This window comes from Mytilus californianus, unplaced genomic scaffold, assembly GCF_021869535.1.
Source record: "Mytilus californianus isolate M0D057914Y unplaced genomic scaffold, xbMytCali1.0.p SCAF_9, whole genome shotgun sequence".
Classification (NCBI taxonomy): domain Eukaryota; kingdom Metazoa; phylum Mollusca; class Bivalvia; order Mytilida; family Mytilidae; genus Mytilus; species Mytilus californianus.
In genome coordinates, this window is record NW_026262745.1 from 68,002,024 (window position 1) to 68,009,829 (window position 7,806).

General features: G+C 30.9%; 1 long non-coding RNA gene across 1 annotated transcript in view; it reads right to left on the reverse strand.

Annotated features, from left to right (window-relative positions):
* Nucleotides 1-1,547: 1,547 nt before the first annotated feature.
* LOC127714711 (uncharacterized) overlaps nt 1,548-7,806 on the reverse strand; it is a 10,194-nt gene continuing 3,935 nt past the window's right edge. The window contains exons 3-4 of the long non-coding RNA XR_007987883.1: nt 2,230-2,304; nt 1,548-1,603 (exon numbers count right to left, since the gene is read on the reverse strand). This is a non-coding gene — a long non-coding RNA (uncharacterized LOC127714711). The remainder of the gene's footprint in view (nt 1,604-2,229; nt 2,305-7,806) is intronic.

The following is a 7,806-nucleotide window of genomic DNA, read 5'->3' on the forward strand; positions in this document are numbered from 1 at the left end:
CATATTGTCAGCGCGAGCTCCCTTTTCATATTCAAGTAGAATTCGAAATATTCAACTTAGTATGTCCGATTTCCCTTAGATTATAAACAAATTAACAACAAATCGCGTATATAAATCATAAATCCCGGTTGATCCGCGAAAACAAGAACAAAGATGCAAGGTTTACATTCTTGCATTTTCCTAGAAATAGAATAATTCATTTACAAGTTAAAGTTGTGTTCGAACCTGAAAAGGAAATACAGGCCCTCCATCTTTCTCTTTCGTGTGTTCCTAAAAGCACAGTTCGTTGTATTAAAGGAGGACATATGATAGTTTTACGTGATCAGCTGGGTAAATATGCGTTAAATGTTGGTCGATTCACATATTTTTTTTTTATCAAAATGAACTATGGTTTCCTGTACGTTATGAATAGATCCATTACATTACATTATATCAATCAATCAGTCAAACAAGTAAACAAACTAAGACAACCAACCATTTTTTTGGGGGGAGGAAGGATGATCGTGTTACCTGATTAGCTGGGTTAGTGCGCGTTAAATATTTGTCGCCTCACGTAAAAAAAGAAAATACCCAAAATGAGATATGAGTCTCTGTACGTTCTAAATCAATCGATTAAATTACATATCAATCAATCAACCAAACAAGTTGAACAAATAAGTCTACCAAACAAGTCCTTCATCGATTGAATAATGTGAAATTCGATAAAATTAACAATATGCACAATGTCAACTAAGCAATCAAGCAAAACATTATTCTTTCAACCAAATAACCCACCTACCAATCATCCAACCGAACCTACCAGTCAATCAATATAGATAACATGTTTATGATATAAGGCAAATTTCAAACAGCTAACTAACCAAACAACCTCCGATAAACAGAAATTCATGTTGGAAAAGAGAAACAGACCTCCAATTCCAATTGCTTGTTAAAACAGCTTATTTGCAATACGCTATATTTGTTTTTTTCATTTTTATAAATGAAAAGGTTGTTGTCCTATTTGGACATTTATGATATACTTTTACGGATGTCTGTCGAAATTTAGGACAATAGAATAGTTTATATTGTTTATGCATCTACTAACGCCGAAAACAATGTTTTTATTTATTCACACGCTAAACATGTTTAGTGTATATATGACATGTTTGATGTTGTAATTTGATGTTATGTTAGAAAACGATTGACAGCTTAACTCTAAACAAAAAGATAATTTCCGTGTTCCTATCGTGTACAATTAATCATGTGCATTATCGTATAGTAATATACAATCATTTCATGACTTCAGTACGTCAAACTCAAATGCATGTATTGCTGAATATGAAATATATTATGTCTTCTATTCGATGTTCCGTTATGACACATGAGTGATAAATATCAATAACAGTGTAACATGTTTATATGGAGCAAGACGGACATGCTATAGAAAATTACCTATAAAGCATTTACGTTGGTTTGCAGTGTAAATCGTTCTTAACACACTACAGGGAATTCAAATGAAAACAAAATGAGAAATATACTAAGTTTATATAGTATAATATTATGAAATACTTACATAACTTCTTTGTCTTTCCTATTATTGCTAATATAATTATACTTGTTAGACCTGAAAAGTATGTCAAATAAACTGGTTAAGATTAATTAGAACATGTATGCGGTTTTTTTATATCGAGAATTTGAGTAGTTTTCTTACAATGCTGAAGATAAGGTTTGTTAAGTAGATTAAAAGGTTATATTGCTCCATTATTTATCAAAATCTAATGTTCATTCTCGATTTGATAAATAATAAACTAGAATGAATATATAAATGAATTACCATTTACATTTAAAGCTACTAGTATATAAAATTATTTTGTGCATGCCTGAGTTAAAATCACATGCCCGTTTATTATATATATATATATATATATATATGTATGTGTGTATATATGTTCAGTCTAGGTGACCGAGTAGTCTAGAGCGCCGAACACAGTGCAGGCGGTGTTGTCTCAATATCTTGATAGCATGAGTTCGAATCCAGGCGAGGAAAGAACAAACATTTGCTTCCGCAAATTTGCAGATTTAACATTGTTGGCTGATATTTAGAGTAATTATGTATATATATATATACATATATATATAGGTCAAGTCATTCTTAAAGCCAATTTGTATCGAGGCATAATACATGAACGATCAGAGAAGGAACTTTAACTAAATCAAAACCCTATCAAATAATCTAACTTATAGACAAACCGAAAATGATGATTACGACAAACATCACCGTGTGACCCAAACGTGCGCTTGATTGCTGTCTTGTACCAGAAAAATCTACAAGAGAAACATACTAAGATTTATCATTGACAGCTTCATGTACAGTTGCAATTATTTCAAAGCTGTGTCTTTTATTTTTAACATGATAATGTTGACTGAGTTAGAAATAACTTTAAGTTAATAAAAATGATTTTCTAATTCAGCCTTTTTCAGTGATTTGACAGTGTGTTCGTATGTTGTACTGTTACGCCACTGTCATAAGTAAGGTAAGGGTTAAACAATATTTGAATATCATTGAATGTAATTTTTGCTTGTAAAATTGTTTTAGGGGATTGGTAGGACTTACACGATTGTATCTTTGTGTTCTTACTAGCACACTGATTTGCGAGATTTCAAAGACAGATTTTAAAGACACATGGTTAACTAAAAACCATTTGAATTCCAGAAAATGAGATTTTAAAAATATTCAGCCCACTCAGTGCTTGTTATATTTGATGATTGTTCTGTTTTTTTGTCAAAATTTTAAAGGGATTCTAATAAAGTCCAATAACTTTTAGGGTTTTTATTTTGAGAGTTCGTCTTGATGGTATCATATTTTGTTATCAGTATTTCATTTGAACTTTCGACTTTTGTATCTACACCGTTATTTTAGGATTCAATGTTTTGTGGTAATATTGTTTTATTGTGATTTTTTAATCCAAAAAACAAATGGTTATATAAAAAAGATTGTTACATCCTATCACATTTAATGCTTCCTACGTGAAAAAACTCATAAATGATTGTTTTATGTTAGAGAGTCCATTGTAATGTTATTTGTAGAATTTGGTGGTGGTGCGAAGGGAAAACTACATGTAACTCTAGACGTGTCTTTTTTGTCGTCGATCTGTTAGTTATATAACATTTATTTTGCATTCATATATTGACGAAACGCCTTTTCAATGATTAAGTTCTTGTTCAGTTTGAACAGAGAAAACGAAATGATATAATAAAAGAAAGAATGAGTGAACCATATAAAAATCACATTTATAATTAACCAAATTCAATGTTTACACCTATCTTATATGTGAAAGCGATTGCTTAATAATGAAATCAACTCGTCAAATTCAGATATGAAGACCTATAAAATACAATATGACATAACTATTACTATCTTTACTTAAGTACCGGAACAGTTATAACATATAGGTACATTTTGAGTAAGCCAATTTAATTATTATAATATAAACATTTTACATCTATTGTGCATGTTGTGTGTATTATATTTGATACGGCTTCAAGCATGTCAATCTCCCATCTGTAAATACAGTATGTCCACTTATTTACATGTTTGCGGTTTTTACATCGTACATGCCTAACTCTATATGATTTCTCAGTTTATTATATTTAGGGTCCTCTGGGTATAATGTAAAATTGAAATGAGGCAAAGTCTTTACATAAGCATAGTATATAAGAAGTGTTCATTCAGGAAAAGAATACATATTTCTACTTCTGGGCAGTCTTTTAAATCTTCATAAGAATGCGATAAAAACCTGTACACAAGTTAATCTAGCTAATGGAAAAAGTACATTCACATATTGGACTTCCTTTGTGGATGAACATTCTTGTAATTAAATAATGATTATATAAATTTAAATTCTTCTCAAAATATATGCATGCAGCTATTACAGTTTGTCAAAAAATGAGTCCTTTTTTTTCACGAACTGGTTAAAAAAAGTTATCCAATGCATCGACCACAATATTTAAATATAATTAAGTATTAATTATGTCATTGGGTTTAATCATCAGTTACAAGTTCATACATTCCAAATTTTGTGACGTCCCCTTGATCATGTTGATGTCATGCACGTTATTTTCATCGTTATGTGCTATTTTACTATAGACGATAGATAATAAGTAAACGGAACGTTTAAAGTTAAGTTGTATAAACAGATATATAATTATTTGTTTAATTTATATATTAACAAAACAAATAAGTAGTTACAATCAATCGTGACATACCAAGACTTCTGACCGGTTCAATATTTTGACGGAAAAGAAGAGATGTTGGTTCCCTTTATTACCATCACGCGGACAAACTTTTTTAGGTATACTATACCAATATTGCAATATTGGTGTCCTTTCTTATTTCAAAGTATATTTTAGTTACCGAGTATATGGATTCATGATAATGGCATATAGTTTTCATTATACAGTACAAATGAGGCCATTGTCTATTAATGCGGTAGGCATCTTAAGAGCCAGTCTGCCAGAAAACCATGCAATATCCAAAATATTGTCCAAATGGCATCTCAGAACTTTTGAAATATTTTTATACTTTTGAAAACTTATATATAAAGGAAAAGTAAAAATATATCTTAGACTTTGTTGAATCGTATCTATTTTTAGAAACAGTCTTATTTGTATAAATCCCTACAAATCACTAAAAACGCTAGACAAAATGACAAATTTGTATAGTTTCAACTCAATAAATTCTGGTTTTTAACAGTGTTACTGGCCATTTGAACTTATATTTGCTAAAAATTACCTGGAAAGACAAAAGTAAACTATTGCAGGAAAGATTTGTCTCGAATGTTGTTTTGGTAGGGGGTGCTATAATGGCCGTGTAGGCCACAATGAATTGTGAAGTATGTTTGAGTCCGTCAATCTGCTAAAGTGGCAGTTAATTTTTCATGAAATAATCATCAGTGAATAGACCAATGGATATTGTCAAAAATATCAAAAATCCAATGTTGATAAATTATTGCAAGATATTGAAATTTGCATCTAACTTTCCTATATTTTGATAAAATTCTGAATTATTTAAATCATAATTAAAACCCATTTATTACCCCTAAGCTATGAATTAACTTAGACCTGAATTACATGAAATTACTGCATGACACATTTTACATACATTTCATGTATTACTGACAAAAAATCTCTGAAATAGGAAAAAAAAACAGTCACAGGTGTTCTATGAGTTATATCCCTTATTTACAAATTTAAAATATAATGTAACCATAAATTGTCTGCAATGGAGTATGAAAACAACAAGTGTGACTTCATATTTACTGGTATTTCTTCTTGAAATAACCAAATTATGACAATGACACACTCACAAAACCTATTTCACAGTAAAAAAAGAACACACTTATACATTTGATTGGAGTGCATAATCTGGAAAGAAGTCAAAGTGAACCAAGAAATTTTACTTATTTTCATATCGCACTGAATTTTAAATATTGATGCTTTGCTTCCGTTAAACATATGCTAGCAACACGGAAACTTTTTTTGGCATTTATTGGAAAGAAAGCTTAAGTAAACTGAAATGTAGCTACCTAGAACAGCTTCTAGCAAGTCAACAGAAGACAGAGCTAGGTGCCTCTCCGAGAGTCTACAAGGCCTAAAAGACAAGAGATAGGTCATAAACATAAGAACAGGTAAGAATACACCCTCTCTCCATACACATACACATAGATAGATTCCTAAAGACCATTTAATTTTTTGGGAGAAAAAGTGGGGATGTGTTTGAGCTTGGAAGATTTTTGGATCAAATATTGATTTTCAATGTTTTTGGGGTAAATTGTCTATTTTTGCCATAGGCATTTATTCATTGCCATTAATTTAAATTAATCATTTATTTATTTTCAACAAACTATGGTAAATAATTTCTTTAAATTATTTTTCACCCCTCCCTCTCAAAAAAAAAATGTAACAGCCATCCCATATAACATGCAATAAGAAAAAGCCTGGTATTTTTAGTTGGTGTTTCTAAATTTTTTTTTTGGAATTTTATAGATGGTGAAATTCATTTTCTCTATCAAATTAGTTTTCATACATACCACATTGGTGTAATTTCATTACAGAATGATTAAACAAGGCAACTAAGTACTGCATAATTGACAGTAAATATTTTCACTCTTTTCTAGGGTGGACTTTCCGTTTGGAATTTCCCTTGGAATTTGATATTTTTGTTATTTTACTTTTTCCTATTTCTTGACAATATTTCTGTATATAAAAGAAATCCCAGCCCTTTAAATTTCTTTTAAATAAGTATGCTCTGTTCTGATTATCTTTTTTTCTAATTATTACAATTATTTTATATGCATATGATATAAATACGAAGATGTAGTATGAGTTCCAATGAGACAACTCTCCATCCAAGTCACAATGTGTAAAAAGTAAACAAGTATAGGTCAAAGTGCGGCCTTCAACACGGAGCATTGGCTCACATCGAACAAGAAGCTATAAAGGGCCAAAAATGACTAGTTTAAAATAATTTAAACAGGAAAACCAACGGTCTAATCTATATAAAATTAGAAAACGAGAAACACTTATAAACCACAACAACAAACGACAACCACTGAACAAAGGGCTCCTGACTTAGGACAGGTGCATACAAGTCTGTATTTTGACGACCCTTTCCCTTAAAAAAAATATCTGCCACAATTTGGTCACACATCCATTGAGTGTTTCAAGTTGCAAATTACAAAAAAAAAACAATAAAACCCTCAGAATATCATACAGTTTGTAATATATCATTATGGGTTCAAAAAACCCTCTTTGAAATCAATTGGCCATTCAGACAAAAATTCACCATTGGCATATATTCATGTTTCTCCTTTGAGTCAATATATTCTCTTTAAATACGGTTTTATAATTTTTCCGCGGGCAAATTGCATTGTTGATATTAGTACTAATATAATCCATACAGAGATATATTTGTATTAAACATTTTTTTTATAGGTTTTTATTTTATCCTCTCATTGTTTCTTGTCGGAAGTTGTGTACTTCATATAGCATGTGTTATTGTGTACAAACTATCCAGGACCAGCCTCATATCACAACGATCTGTAAAAATCTGCTCATATCAAGAGTTGCATGATTTTGATTTCATTTTCCACAGAATATGAACTAAGGTTTGTTTCCCCGTTTCTTCTACTTTGTGCCAACTTTTAGAAATTTCAACTGATAAGGGAGAAAAACTTAATTTATTCAGATAGGATTTCATAACCATCAATGAAAATATGCATTGTCTTCGTGGACCAAATTCTAGATTTTTGTTATCTTTGGCCATTTGCAGGTCCAGGTCAGTACTGTGACATTGGCTAGATAAAATTAACTAGCACACGTATAACAAATTGCCATTGAAAGCGGCTGTTTTCTGCTTTTTGGTCGGGTTGTTGTCTCTTTGACACGTTCCACATTTCCATTCTCAATTTTGTTGAGACATTCTCGAAAGTAGTAACATGTTAAAAACTGTACTTTAGTATAGAATCGTCAAACAAAAATAAGAAATCTTGAGCAGATCCATAATTTGTGTTTCCTACACTCCTCCGCCCCCTCCTCACCCCCCCCCCCTTTTTGGAATTGATGCCATTTTGTCAAACCCATAAAAAAATAAAGGTAAAAACCACACTAACAAAAAGTAGACAAATTAAAAATGCGCACAGGGCATTAACTAACATTTCAAATGATTTGCATAAGACTTATAAATTGAAATTATCAATACGGAGTGTATTTGCCAAATTTGTCAAACTTGGATCTAGATCTAGAAATCCGGCGAAGTCGTTATTAGTT